We start from the raw sequence: 16,266 nt of genomic DNA on the forward strand, positions 1-16,266 counted from the left end.
GCCCAGCGGCTGCGAATGGAAATTTTGTCTCACCGGCACCGCGCGCGGGCTAAGGTCTGCCTTCAGTGTCTCCTCTTCCCCTCGGCTCGCACCTCCCTGGGAGCTGGTTTGCTCCCAGTGTCTTGTGCTGCCTCTCCTGTGCAGCGGGGCCTGCTCGTGGGCAGCTCTCAAAGTGACATTCACATTTCCATTATTAAAGTATCCACTGGCCTCATCGTCCAGTTTTGCTCGATAAAATAATTGCCATAAAAAGGAATGGGTAAAACAAGCAACTAGAAAAGTATCTTCAGCCAAACTGGGTGAGGTGACATTTCAACGGCCTTCCTTCATTTCATACAAGAGTTTCTCTAAATCTGCCCAAGAGCTCCTGGGAAGAGAAACAGGAGGTTGAAGAACCAGGCCAGCCAACAGCAAGAAGAGCTACCACTGCCACAACTGTCCTCATATTTGCAGGCTCTGTTGTTGCTTCTACTGAACGCATACTTGCTCTCGTTCTCTCTCTGTCTTTTTCTCCCCACCTCAGAGGCTGACAGCAGGGACAGAGCATGCTGAGATGTCAAGCCAGTGATTCCATGGAGCTTCAGGGTTATACCAAAGACGGTAAATCACTCAGCTGCCTCCTCAGCATTAGAAAAATAGTGACACACTCTGGGCATGGATGAAGAAGAGACAGCACTTCCAGAATCTGAATTCTAATCAGTCTTCAGAGGAAGAGCCTTTGGCAACCAGAGAAAGGCAGGACTTCACTTAGGCATGAATAAAAAGTAGTGCCCTTTCTATGTTGATTAAAGAAAAGAGAGAATTTGAGGGAGAGTGAGAGAGGAAGAATATGGCCAATATAGAAACATATTGATGAAAAAGAAAAGTTAGGCTTTCTTCAAAACAAAAGTTAGAGTCTCACTCAGTAGGTTCAAAATGGCCAGATCTTCATGCACCAAGCTTTGCAGTGAAATCCAGAGAGGAGATTCACCTCTTAGGTCTACCTCTAAACAACTCTTCACACTTGACCTTCTATGCCATTCATTATGTGTCATTTCTATAATAGTTAACTAACTGGGAGTTAACTAACAGTTAACTTTCCCATTGTATGTGCCAGTGATCAAGATAATTAGACTGAATAAAAGGGCACCACAAAACACCTTGGCTTAACATCATCACTTATTCTCACTCCTGTATATTCAGATTGTCTGGGCATCAACCAACCAGGAGTCAAGTGATAGATCATCTGGCCTTGGCTCTGAGCAGTGAGTTGCCCAGCTCTGTTCCACATGTCCATATGTGTTCCCCACACCTCCCTGAGTTCTGTTTCTGTCCTTATTTGTCAAGGAGGAGAGGAAGGAGAACAGACCCTAAAGAATGTGCCCAAGTCCACACCACACACATTTTGGATCTGGGTCTCAGAGGTCTGGTCTTTCTCTGCATCCTGCATCCTTCACTCCCATGCTGTCTTGAGCCCTCTACAGAAGATCTCTGAGAATGTGAGCATGCAAGGAGAAGGACTCAGATACACTCTGGGTGCTGGAGAACCCTGTCAGAAACAATGCTGCCTGAAATAAGTCAGTCAGAGAAAGACAGATATCACATGATTTCATTCATATGGAATTTAACAGATGAACACAGGGGAAGGGAAGCAAAAATAATATAAAAAGAGAGAGGGAGGCAAACCATAAGAGACTCTCAAATACAGAGAAAAACTGAGGTTTGCTGGCAGGGTGTAGGGATGGGTTAAATAAGTGATGGGCATTAAGCAGGGCACTTGTTGGGATGAGTACTGGGTGTTATGATGGATCACTAAATTCTATTCCTGAAGTTATTATTACACTATATGTTAACTAACTTGAGTTTAAATTTAAAAAGAAAGAGGGGGTTGGGTGACTCAATTGGTTAAGTGCCCAACTTTGGCTCAGGTCATGATCTCACAGTTCATGAGTTTGAGCCCCACGTTGGGCTCTGTGCTGACAGCTCAGATTGTGGATCCTGCTTCAGATTCCCTCTCTCTCTCTCTCTCTCTCTCTCTCTCTCTCTCTCTCTCTCAAAAATAAATAAACATTTAAAATGTTTTTATAAAACAACAACAATGCTGTTTTGAACTTGGTTCAGAGTCCTGGGAACGTAAAAATTCACCTCTTTCCTGCACAAGTTTACCAAGGAGTTGCCAGCTCTTTCTAAAATAGAAAGTGGCTCAGGGACACGTTTCTATTTCATAAAATCATCCCAGTATTTGTTAAACATTGAATGCTTTCTCTATTATTTAATGATATAGACTATAGATGCTGAGAATAGAGACCCAAACTCTAAAGGAAAAGGAATCAAAGCACATGGAGGCCTTGCCTGGGGCACACAGGCTCAGAACACATTAACATCAGGGTTTTGAAGTGAGTTATTACCACATGGCCTTCAACACAGCATGACTGTGTCACCTTGTTTCCATTCATGACCCTTGTTTCTATCTCTCAATCTACATTTTGTGAAGCAGCCACATTGAAAAGAAAGGCTGTATTTTCATGGGCTGAAGACATTTATCATCTAGCAGAAAGAAAATGATTCCAATAGCTTATTTTAAAAATGAATTTGGCCCATAACCAATGCATATCAAATTTTGTCCTTAAGACATCTGAATTCTGGTTGGCTTGTCATATTGTCTAGTAAGCTCAAAACTGGAATAGCTTCATTGTTGTTCAAGAGTGGAGAACAAAATTACTGTAACTGACTTTCGAACATCAAACCTTACCTAGTAACAAGCCAGAAATGGGAGTAGACAAAAGCCATTAAGAATGATTAGGCAGAGATTACCTTGCACTTTGCAATATAAACATGTTTGAATAGACATCTGTGTATTTCAAAAAATTGCTTTACCACCAGGTTACCAGAAGCACACACTGCTCTATTTTTCTAATAATGTGTTTGTGCATTATTAAATCATCTGTGACCCAAGCATCCTGATGCCTCCCATTAACTTCTCATAGTGGTCAGGTGTGCCTCTAACGTGAACCACCCATTTTACAAGTAAGAAAAATGCTTTTTTCAGGGTAACAAATCATCACACTGACAGTGATGCACAGAATCTCTTAACCTCTTTACCTCTTTGACAAGATTCCATTAAAATTTTCTAAAAGGAAGCAACAAAACCCCAAGCCACTTGCTCTTTGAGAAAAGTCAGTTGTGAAGTTAAAAGTTAATCATCAAGAAAATCTATGACTTTCATAATGACAGCTTATGTATGAAAAAGTGCTAAACTAAAAAGTAAATCACATTTAAAAAGTGCTTTTTGTGCTGATGATAAAAAGAAAGTTATTTTTGAAAAATCTGCTAAGAATTTGATCTCACTTTTCAAGTATGAATTGGGTGACGGATAGTACATGTCTGCAGAGATGAATCCCCTAAGTGATACAGAGCAGGGAAGAAAATGGATGTCCTGGTTAAGCTGCTTGCCCAAGGAAGGAGCTAGAAACTAATGGCATTAAAGAAGAAAACCAAAGCAGTAGGCATCACAATCTCAGACTTTAGCCTCTACCACGAATCTGTTAATCATCAAGACACTACGGTATTGACACAAAAACAGATACATAGACCAATGGGATAGAATAGAGAACTCAGAATTGGACCCATAAATGTATGGCCAACTAATTTTTGACAAAGCAAAAAAGAGTATCTAATGGAAAAAAGTCTCTTTAACAGGTGGTGCTGGGAGAACTGGACAGTGACAGGCAAAAGAATGAAACTAGACCACTTTCTTACACTATATACAAAAATAAACTCAAAATGGATGAAAGACTTGAATGTGAAACAGGAAACCATCAAAACCCTAGAGGAGAAAATAGGCAACAACCTCTTTGACCTTAGCCGCAGCAGTTTCTTACTCAACACATCTCCAAAGCCAAGGAAATTAAAAGCAAAAATGAACTACTGGGACATCATCAAGATAAAAAGCTTCTGCAATGCAAAGGAAATAATCAACAAAACTAAAAGGCAAATGATGGACTGGGAAAAGATATTTGCAAATGACATATCAGATAAAGGGCTAGTATACAAAACCTGCAAGGAACTCACCAAACTCCACACTGAAAAACGAATAATCCAGTAAAGAAATGGTCAGAAGACATGAATAGACACTAGTCCAAAGAAGACATCCAGATGGCCAAACTACACAGGAAATGATGCTCAGTATCACTCATCATCAGGGAAATACAAATCAAAGCCACACTGAGATAACACCTCACATTGGTCAGAGTTGCTAAAATGAACAAATCAGGAGACTATAGATGCTGGTGAGGGTGTGGAGAAACAGGCACCCTCTTGCATTGTTGGTGGGAATGCAAACTGGTGCAGCCGCTCTGGAAAACAGTGTGAAAAAATTAATACTAGAACTCCCCTATGACCCAACAATAACATTGCTAGGGATTTACCCAAGGGATACAGAAGTGTTGATGCATAAGAGCACATGTACCCCAATGTTCATAGCAGCACTTTATGGAAAGCCAATTTATGGAAATCTATGGAAAGAGCCTAAATGTCCATCAACTAATGAATAGATAAAGATGATGTGGTTTATGTATACAATGGAATACCACTGGGCAGTGAGAAAGAATGAAATCTGGCCATTTGCAGCAACGTGGATGGAGCTGGGAGGGTATTATGCTGAGTTAATTAAGTCAGTCAGAGAGATAGGCACCATATGCTTTCATTCATATTGGATCTTGAGAAACTTAACAGAAGACAGGGGGGAGGCGGAGGGCAACTGAGGGTTGATGGGGGTGGAGGAGAGGGGAAAGTGAGTGATAAGCATTAAAGAGGGCACTTGTTGGAATGAGCTCTGGGTGTCGTATGGGAACCAATTTGACAATAAATTATATTTTTTTAAAAAGAAACTAATGGCATTAGAGGTAGAGAAAGTGTGTGAATCAGCCAGTGGATGAGAAAGTATCAGAGATACTTGGTTGGAGGTATGCAAATTGGGCCAAAAAAGTGTCAGGCTAGCAAACTAACTCTTTTCACCCCTGCTGTAAGCAAGAGGCTACTAGACACTTCTTTAATGATTGCTGGCAGTTTAGAGAATGACCCCCTGCACCACCCCTGGTATACAAAATTCCTTTCTTTTGAATGAAGTTAAAAAATATTTTTTATAAAGAGGACAGGGTTTACTCTGTGTGTATTCAAGCAGAAAAGAATCAGACCACTGTATTAATCCCAGATCAGCACAGATGCCTCTTAGAGCTAAGTCAGTACCTTGATGGGTCATGTTTGTGAATTACCTCTGAATGAAGAGCCCTTGAATTCCAGGAAAAAGTGGTACCCATTAAAAATATTGACTGAATACATACCTTTGCTCCCTCCAGACTTCACCAAAATGGACAGAAAAGGGATTTCCAAAAAGGCACAAGCCCTTTAGGACAGAGAGAATGAAAGGTTTGACTACAGTAAGACATGAGGAGGCTGCAGAGCAGGTAGGTGCATAGGAAGGCTGCATCCTTGGTGACAGGAAAAGCCAGGCGCTGCTCACTCAGCTCTGCATGACTCCCACATGATTTGGAAGGTGGCAACTCTGGTAACAGGGAAACCAGGGCAAAGGTGGGGCCAAACACAGGAGTTTGGGGTGTGATGTTCCATTCCGTGCACTGTTGGAGAGAATACTGAAGAAACCGAGTCCTCACCTTCTCCTTCATCCCTACTACTCTGCAAGCCAAGGCACAATGAGGAGCTGAGAGGGGACAGGAGGGAGGTGACAGACAGCCCACGTTTGTTTTGTGAAGGTTCCTGTACCATGGAAAGGCACCATGGAAAGAGTGTCTGTAAGAAGGTTGACACACCAGGCAGTCCGTGTGCCCTGGCAGCCAAGCTCATGCCCTCCAGGAAAGAGACAAAAATTTCTAAAATTTCTGACAAGTCAATGTCCTATAAAATGACTCTGCTGTGTCACCCTAAGATAAAGCCTTATGTTGGCAAATCTCTGAGCTTCTGGTCAGATTTTTAATCTCCCTTTCTTAAATATGAGCAGAACACAAAGATAACCATGAAAGCCACAAGTGTGAAATATACAGACAAAACCAGACAAATCATAAAGCACAAGAAAGTAACATGAAAAGACACAAGTATTAATATCCACTGAAGGATAAGAGAAGGCATAGCATTTGAGAGAAAAGAATAGAATCCTTCACAAGCATGCACACACAATCTGTAAGGAACAATTAGAGAACAAAGAGAGTTTTTGAAAATTAAGAAACAGTAGCAGAAATTAAAAATTTCAATACATGCATTTGGAAGTAAAACTGAGGAAATTTGCTAGAAGGTAGAAAATAAAAAAGGGCAAAACCAACCAAATAAACAAAAGGAAAATAGAAGAGGAAAAGGAGAAAAAATGGAAGACTTTGTTCCTAAATACCATCAATACACATGTGGGAGGAATTCCACAAAGAGAGAACAGAGAAAATTAAAGTAAGGAACTTGGTAATAAAATGAGAGCCCACTGAATGCCCAATACATTGATATGAAAGCTGAACTACATATCATTACAAAATTCCAGAGTCTGAGGAACAAAAACGATCCTGGAAGCTTCAAGAGAGGAAAACAAACAGAAAGATTACATACAAAGCCCAGAAAATAGAATGACTTTGAACTTTCCAACTTCAACACTGGGATGCCAGGATTCTTAAAGAATACAATTTATAACACAGAGGTAAGAGTGGGAGGAGAATGGAGACATTGTCAGACACTGAAGATCTGAAGACATTTCACTGCCTTTGAATTCTTGGTGTGCTCTAAGGGCTTCTGATGATGTGATCAACAGAAACAAGAATATAAACCAATAAAAGGGAAATCATGGCTTCTGGGAAACAGGATGTCTAAATCAAAAGAAACAAGACAAAAGGACTCACCTGGATGATGAAGCTGATCCCAGGATGAAATAGCACACCAAGTATACAGCATGACCATCCTAAACTGGAACAGTTTGGATTCCTTCAAGAAATCTGGCCTGCATTTGAACTGGGTCAACTTCACCAAATTGGAACTCTGCCTTCCAGAATTCCCTTCTTGAATTTTTCTAGATTAGCTATGACCAAAGTGACGTTTTGCATGAAATTTGGGGGATAAAAAAGTGGGCAGCAGCCCTAAGTTGAATGTTAGGAAGATAGGTGCAGGCCACCAGGAACTGCCACTGCTCATACACATTGTCACTCATCTGCTGGCTCACATGTGGCAACCAGGCCCACAGCAATCCCTGCAGCTTCTGAGTCTCCTCTTTTGGCTTCTGTGAATCCTGGACAAATTTAACTTCAGGGAAAGAAAAATATGTGCCATAAGGGAAAAGTAACCACAGTATTCTTTGTGGCTTCGTAGTAAACAGCATTTACATGCACATAATAATGTAATATAAATGCTGAATGCTAACCTCACCAGAGTTATAGGAAAGAGGAATTGAAGGAAACTGCAGTATGTTTGTGTGTGGAAGGACTGAGCTGGGGGTATGGTGGTGAAAGACCGCTAAATGTTCATCTTCCTGAGAGAAAGCTATTAGTGTCTAAAGCTGAAGACACAAGGTGTATTCATATAAGCACATTATTGGAAAATATGGAGGTAAACTCTAAAAAAATCAGCTAAAAGAAAGTGATAGCCTCAAAGGATCAAAAGGCAGAGCACGCGGAATTGCTGCCTTCATTAGAAGACTTAAAGAACCAGTTTGCTCTGTAAACTATGTAAATGTACACATTTAAAAAAAAAGTTCTGAATGGGATTATTCATTCACAATGTCCAGGCTTAGAAGAATTGTTAAATACAGTATAATATATCCAGGTGACAGAACATTCAGTAGGCATTGAAATTATGTTTTCAAGAAATATATATGATGGCAACAGAAATACTCAAAATATAGTTTAGATAAAGAGGGCAATACATATAAAGTTGCATGTACCATCTGATCCCACTTATGAAATGAAACGATGCAGGCTGAAAAAGTTGAAATAATATGAAGATGTTAACTATAGCAATCTTGGGTGGTGAGCTTATAAACTTTTTAGGTTATTCCATATCATCCAAATCATCTTTAACAAGCCCAGACTGCTCTCATAAGTGAAAGGAAAAATAAGTAAAATTATTTTTAAGCTCCGTATAACAGAAATTCCTCAGGAAATTAATCAGACTGTCTTTTTACCTCCATATGGGAAATGTAAATAGTATTATATATAAAAGAGAGGTCATTGTACATGGAAATTTTCTCTTACTTACTTCTTAGCAATTGCCAACCTCCCTCTGGCACCACATTCTGACATGAAGGAAGGGATGTGGATGAGATCCCCAGGGTCCTGAGTTCCAGCTAGTGACTGGCATGGGTTACTGGAAGGGACCAAAGTACTGCTTCTGTTCAAACACCGTTTTGTTAAAATAGTGAATTTGTTTTTACAGTTCAATGTTTGGTGGGTGCAATTTGGAAGTTAATTATTTGGAGATTGGGTGCAGTCTCCATCCATGTTACTTCCCTACCTCCACTTCCTTCCTTCCTTCATTCATTCATTCATTCATTCCACAAATATGAATTGTGCATCTACTTTGTGCTTATAGACTCAGCTATACTCCATGCAGGGACTCAGAGATGGATCCTGACCTCAGGAAGCTTACTCTCCAGCAATGGAAATATATGAGTGAATAAATGACTATGATACAGGATCAAATTTGTTAAGGGCCTTGGAGAAGGTATAAAAGGTTTCTGAGGGAATGGAGTATGAGAAATGTTAATTTTCAACTTTCTGTGATTTATCTTGGGGCCAGATCGATGAAATATTCATGTGTTGTTTATTTCCTGTATGACTTACCATTTAACAAAAATGCACTCTTTAAAAACACAGTTTTAACAAGGGAAAAGTCACCCCGATGTGATCAGCTCACCCTGAAATATCAGCTCTTGCCTGCTTGCTGTTATCCCGTCTACAAAGCTGCTGATTGGTTTAGATTTCTTCTCTTAGTTTCTTGTTTGTGTGAACATGCAAGAAGGTTGCTTTTTGTGATTTCCATTAGATAAGAGAACTGATCACTGTTTTCTAAGACAACACAGAAGAGGTGTCCATCTGCCCAACCCCACCCCAATAAAATGCCTGCTGTTAAGGGAGTTTTCTCTTTCCACCCACAAGCAGCAGGTGAAGGGCACACACTTCTGAAGATGTATCTCCTTCCTCAACCAGTCCTGATGCCCACACCTACACTGCGCTGTGTGAGAGTGAGAGTCAGAGGGGAGTCCCCACACAGAGGCCTTGAAAGGCTGCCCTTGGCCCCCAGTAGGCAGCAGTATGCCTTTGCTGATTAGAGGTGGCAACAAAATACCAAACCAGGTAATCTGGGAGTAGTTCCAGCCTCACACTGAGGAGCTGAAGGCTACAGGTACATGTTGTTTAGCCAGGAGAGGCATTCCTGAAAATCAGAGAGCTAAATTATTCAGGCTAGTATAGTGTGATTCCAGTGTACTGCTTATGGAGCTGTGTTCCCACCACGTAGGCATGTATCTTATGTGATACAACCACTAGGGGGTGGTTGATCAAAAAAGCTAGTTAAAGTGGGAAATCCTTTAAAAATATACAAACATAACTTTTTTACCTTAAACTACAAAAAGAGAAGATTTATTTGCCAATCTTTTGAATTTGGGCCAAGGCCTTTTCCTGAGTCTCGGTGGTCTTTCTACAAAAGCCACATATGTAATGCATTAAATTTGATTTCCAGTTTGAGTTTCTTCAAAGCACTTAGAGCTGAAAGACACCCTGAAGCAATCAGAGTGCAGAGTCCTCTATATTTTTATAATCCCCCCATCTCTTTTCCCCAAAGTTATCTCACAAAAACCATATTTGACAATCATTTTTAATCAATTCAATTTATCTAAAGCAGTTAAATTAATGTTTATTTAAAAATATTTTTTCAGAGTGTCTGGGAGGCTCAGTTGGTTAAGCACCTGACCCTTGTTTTTGGCTTGGGTCATGATCTCTTGGTTCCTGGTTGGAGCCCCATGTTGGACTCTGTACTGTCAGTGCAGAGTCTGCTTGGAATTCTCTCTTTCCCCCTCTCTACCTCTCTCTCTCTCTCTCTCCCTTTCTCTCCAAATAGATAAGTAAACTTTTTTTAAAATTTCAAATTTAAAAATTTTTATTTAAAGTTTTTTTGAGGATAAGAGTATACTTACCATGATGAGTACTGAACGATATATATAATTATTAAATCACTATATTGTATATGTACACCTGAAACTAACCTAACACTATTTAAAAATAGACATTTAAAAAATAATAAAATTTCACTCATAGTTCCATTTTACTCAACAGTTTATGTGATATCAATTAAATTGAAAGGTTTAAAGAATTCATGTAGCATGCATAACTGCTTTAAAAAGGTTTAGGAAAAAATCCAGCTAATGCGTGGTAAGCACACAAAGCTATTCAGAGGTGCCTGGGGCATCCGAGACAGTAGCTGCAGCATGGGTGGTCAGTGTCCTGCATCCCCTTCAGTTAGTTTTATGAAAAAAAAAATGGGGCACAATGCTCCAGCCAGTGGAGTAGAGGTCGGCTAAGAAACTTCTGTTTTCACTTATTGTCGATGGCCACCAAGCTTTGTCTCTGGACTTTATTCTAAATGGAGACAGGGCTTGTGACCCCACATCCAAACGAGGTCATTGTTATGCCCAGATTACAGGGTCCCCCAAGACCAAGACCACCAGGGAGTCCTAGACACATATGCAAAAGAAAAGGGCATTTATTCGGGCCTAAGCTCAGGCTCCCAGACCTCCCCAACATAGTGGATCCGGGCTGAGAGCCCCGATCACCAGTCGAGCAGGATTTTTATTACAGTTGGGGCGAGGGATGGGGTGAGGGGATGGTGTGAGGGGCAAGGATTACAATATGATAGGACAGCGCATAGGCAGAGGTTGGTGTGACGTGGTGATTAGCTAGTTTAAAACTAAGCAGGCTCACTAAAACAGCGGGAACATCAGGCTTCTTATGATTGGCTCAAGCTAGGGGTGGTATGCTTGGGCAATGGGTGGGTTGTTTTTCCTCCTGTTGCTGCTGAGTCCTACCTGGGGAAACAGAAACTTAGGCCTTCTAGTTTCTGAGGCTTATTTGAAGCCTGTCATGGAGTTAGTTTGGTCCTTCAGTCATCCCTCAGGTAGCCAAGACACCAATGCACACATTTTAACCAGCTAACTTGCCCTGTGTTTGGCCTTTTTTTTTTTAATGTTTTTTTTAAATTTATTTTTGAGAGACAGAGAGAGACAGCGCAAGCAGGGGAGGGTCAGAGAGAGAGGGAGACACAGAATCCGAAGCAAGCTCCAGGCTCTGAGCTAGCTGTCAGCACAGAGCCCGACACGGAGCTCAAACCCACAAATGTGAGATCATGACCTGAGTTGCAGCCAGACACTCAACCGACTGAGCTACCCAGGTGTCCCTGGCCTTTTAATTAATAAAAGAAACACAAACAAACCAAAAAAAAAAGAGCATCATCGCCTGCCACACTCCAAGTGTGCCCTCCTCTGCGTACTGTGTGCATTCTGCACAAGTGCATTCAGTGGGACCACGTGACAAACGGCTGACCAATGGCATTAGTGGAAGCAACTCCAGACACTTCCGGCCTGCTGTGGGAACCTCCCAGGACCTGCTCACATGACCTCTGCTGCCCACTTCTCAGCATTGCCAGATTCCTGGGCAGATGACTGTGCTGTAGCCCCCAGGAGTATGACCAGTTGTTAGAATGAGCTGCATCCTAGAGTGTGACATCCTATAGTCCACAGTCTGTTGGACGGTGGCCAGTAAGAGTCAGCTGGTGAAGCTTGGGGTCTTTACAACTGTCTTGAGTGGAAAATACAGTGATAATGGTGGAAAGGCATGGAGGAGTCAGCAAAGGCGTGCAGCAGGTGAGGTGGTGCTTGGGCTGGCCATTGCCATGTGGAACCTGATTTTTCTTATGCAACAAAAACTTGCATAAGAGTTGCGTGTGAGCCCAGTGGCTTAATTCTGAGGACATGAGTACCTACGACATGATCTTTTATACGAGAGGTCAGTACGTGTTCAGGGCTAAAAAGAGGGGCTTTCTGGAGGCTGGGTGGGGAAAGATGGCAGACCAGGCAGGGGGCTGGGGATATCAAAGGACAGTCGATGACAGTGTCCCTGAGAGTTTTAAGGAGTACTGAAAAGCTGATTTCTGGAGGTCCAAGCTGTGGAAGATCTGCATGGAAAGCTAAGGAATTTGGACTTGACCCCATGTGCAACACAGAAACTCATCATAGAAAACTTATGATAGAAAACTTATGACTTGGTGATTGAAATTCCCAGTCCAGCATTTGTATATAAACCGGGTTACTGAGGAAGCCTGGAGGAGGAAGATTGATCCATGGATTATTAATTCTACAGTGATTCAGGAACCACAGTATTCAAGGGCAAGTCCTATGTTAATTTGGTTTTTTGTCCCAGTGGAGCCTGGCACAGTGCATTTCATTCAGGCTCTATGTACCTAATAAATATTTCCTGAATGGGTTGGGAATAGAGGGTCTTGAGTGGAGCTGAAGCCTGGGACCTGGAAAACAAGAGGCAAGAAATTATATTAAACCTATCACATGGGGGTCTGTGGAAGAAAGAAAGGAGAAAATAACCAACAGTCTCCAAAAATGTGTCAGTGAGAATCCATGATTGTTTGTCCATTGGGCTTGCAGCCTTATTGCCAAAGTAATTTTGTTCTTTTACAAAAATATGCAGACATCGACATTCCTCAGAATAAGCAAGATATGGAACGCTTATCTCCTGTTTGTTTTTTGTCCTCATCCACTCCACTTGCCTCATGACTTTGATGTCAATGAGCAGCCAAGACTAGAATGTGGCCGCTCACAGAACCTGGGAGACCTTACAGCTCTGCAGGGCAATAAGAGATGACCATTCCAGCTCCAGCAAAGCAGCCCTGCTGCTGTCTCTTTTTATGCTGTTGTGACCATGTCCTGAGAGCTATCTTCCAGTATCCCTTGCAAGCACATTTTTATTCCTACATGTGGAATAGAAATGCATGAGTCTACTGTTACTCAAAATGAGAGCTTTAAAGAAGGTGATCACACCACTTGTCATTTACTTATTAATACTTCTGACAATTTATTGATAAATTGCTAACATGTGCCAGGTGTTATGCTAATATCAAGAAGACTTTTCTTTGCCCTTAAGGAGCTGACAGCTGGTGAAGAAGACAGGCAAGTGAACACATTTCCTGGCATCATGAAGTATGAGCTTCAGGAGTGAAAATGGGGGAGGGCACTCAGAGAAGAGGAGCCAGTATCGGGGCACAGCGTAACACAGATTTCTGCAAGCTGTATGTTGGTGTGACTAGAATGAAGGATTTTTATTTGTCCCACCAAAAACTTCAAGTCCAAGCATTGGGCCCCATATCTAGAACATGATCAGTGCCAGTCCTCGAGCTTTGGGGGTCGAGGAGGAGCATGGCCCTGTGTGAGGTTAAAGGGATGGCTGGACCAGGTTGTGAAGGGCTTTGTGCACTAAGGCTTCATAACTAAAGCAGTGGCTTGGGATCTGATCCCAGGGGCAAGTAGGAGCTACTGAAGGTCTTCAACACGGAGGTCCAAGAGACAGGAGACATAAGTCAGGGAGAGAGGGAAGCAGCATGGGGCCCTTTGCTTTAACTCCTAAATGCCCAGCAATCTGGGAGCTGGAATCCCAGCTCCTGAGGCATGCCTAGGGGTGAGAAACTGACCCAAGGCACCATTCCAGAAGAAAGTAGTCATGGGCTAAGAGGCCAGGTTTTCATCTAGCAGCCTCCTGGGTGAGTTTACCTCTTTGGAGTATCCCCTGGAGACAGGAACAGAAGAAGTTGAGGGCCAGGAAGGGATGTGATGCAGTCTTCTGACATGAGTAGCAGGAAGTGACAGCAGCTACCTCCCTGCTCTCAGATGGAGAGCTACTCTTCTGGTTGTATTAAAAGCTTCTTAAAAAGAGGATCCTCTGGAAATGATAGGGTGAAGAACTTGGGGCCGATTAGGTGTGTCTCCTTTCCAAAAGGGAGCCCAGGGGACATGCGGGCTCCTTGAGGCCAGGACCACAGAGGGCATGTCCGTAGCTGCTGCAGGGCCTGACACACCTGCCTTCACACGTTCTGTGGGAGGGTGTCCTGTTCATTCTTTTCCGGCCTGGCCCTCCTGTGCATCCTTTCACCACCAGCCTGGAGGAAGTGAGGCCTTTACGGGATAGGCAGGAGTCTAGACCAGCACCACCCTCCCACCCCACCCCCACCCTCACCCTCCAAGCAGCCTGCTTCCAGCCTCCTGAGAGGTAGGCCTGTGCTTGCCTTCTCTGTGTCAAGCTTCCCTGCTCCTCCTGTGACCCTGGCTCAGTCTTAGACAAGCCCCCTCCTCAGCCTTAGTTAGTACTGAGCACACATTAGGCTGGAAAGAGCATTTTCAGCCCAAGAACTGGTTCTTTCTGGGATTGTCCTCTGGTACCAAAGACTGTGCCTTGGGGGTCACTGTTGATGAGAATGATTCCTGGGCTGGCTGTGAGCACTTAGATGCTCAGGACATGACCAGCTCCCTGTGGGTTTTCTCATGCAAACCATTCATGTAGCAGTGAGACTGTTCAACATCTTTGTTGGTAGGGACAACTAGACAGAAAACCAACAACACTGAATGCTCTGATGTACATGTTCCTCCTCCGTTGGCTAGGTGGTTGTCCTCGAGACCTCCAGCAGTTAGGCCACAGCTCCTTCTGCTGAAGGCATTCAGAGCTCTGATCCCCAGGTCTACTTGTCTGAGGCCAAGAACTGACTTTGTTCCTTTACTAGCTGCATGACTTGGGGCAGGTTATTCATTGTCTCTGGGCCTCAGTTTTATCACCTGTGAAAATGGGGTGATAAGCATGACTTTCTCAAGGTTGTTATAAGGATTATTTAGTCATGCAAAGCATTTAGTCCCTGGCACGTAAGAACCACTCAGTAATACTGAACACAGTATTGTTACCATCACCACCACCATCATCACCACCATCATCACCACCATCATCACCACCAACACCACCACCACCACCACCACCACCACCACCATCCCACCACCACCACCACCACCACCACTGTCACGATCATCATCATCATCCCACCTCTCCTTTGAGGCTAACTCCTGTGCCCCTTCTCTCTGAAACTATTCCCAGGTGCCAAGTGGGAGAAACCTGTCCTTCCTTGTGCTTTCATAGGACTTGATTTGCATCTTTCCTTTGGCTCCCAAGCTTTTTGCATAAAATGCATGGTTTACTGTTCACCTCCCCATCTCACACACCACTTTCTGCCCTGACCCTGACAAGCCCTGACAGGTTGGAATTCTTCAAAGGACAGACATTCTGGGTTCAGTGTCTTGCTCTGCAGACACTTTCTAAACTTCTGCACGATCGTTTCATGCTTCCAGAAGTTGCTCCCATTGCTGGTTTTGGTAAAGAAGCACAGAGGTTTGTCTAAAACCTACAGGTTGCCATTGGGCGCAGACAGTTACCTACTAAGACATGTGTCAGGCAGCAGCCCAGACAACAGAGCACAGGGACAGAAATCCACAGGGGCAGGTTAGAAACAGTGCTCTGAGAGAACACCATTTGCAGCCCCAAACTCAGGCTCTTGACCTCTTCCACTGATGGAAGGAGTGTCGATTCCCAGATCTTAAGTTCCTTCATTTCTCTCCATGACGCCCCCCCCCCATTTTGTGAAAATAAAATGAGAAATTATGTGATTTAAAAGAATTATTCAATCTTTGCCTTCCAGAATGCCTAAAACATTTAATCACAGAGATTTCACAAGTTTTTACAAAACATAAGAACTGGAAAGTGCACATTGGATTGTGCTTCTCGCCAACAGCCTAACCAAGAATCTCCATGTGTCACCACCATATCAGAGACTGGCAAACTTTCTATACTATAAGATTAAAAAGTGTGCTCGCTCTCTCTCGCTCTCTCTCTCAAAAAAAAGTTTTTTTCTCTCCACTGCTCTTCCCCAACTCATGCACACATGCATTCACTCTCCCTTTCTCTCTCTAAAAAAATAAAGTCCAGATTTCTAAATTTGTTAATTAAAGTATTTAGTATCCTATTCTTTCAGGTATCCATTATAGTGATTTGATATTCTTATGCATTACGGAATGATCTGCATGATAAGTCTAGTTACCATTTGCCATTGTACAAAGTTACTACAGTATTATTGACTGTGTTGTAAATTTCATCCCTGTTACTTATTTATGTTATAACTGGAATTTCAGACTCACCTACTTCACCCAAC

This window comes from Suricata suricatta, chromosome 4, assembly GCF_006229205.1.
Source record: "Suricata suricatta isolate VVHF042 chromosome 4, meerkat_22Aug2017_6uvM2_HiC, whole genome shotgun sequence".
Lineage (NCBI taxonomy): Eukaryota > Metazoa > Chordata > Mammalia > Carnivora > Herpestidae > Suricata > Suricata suricatta.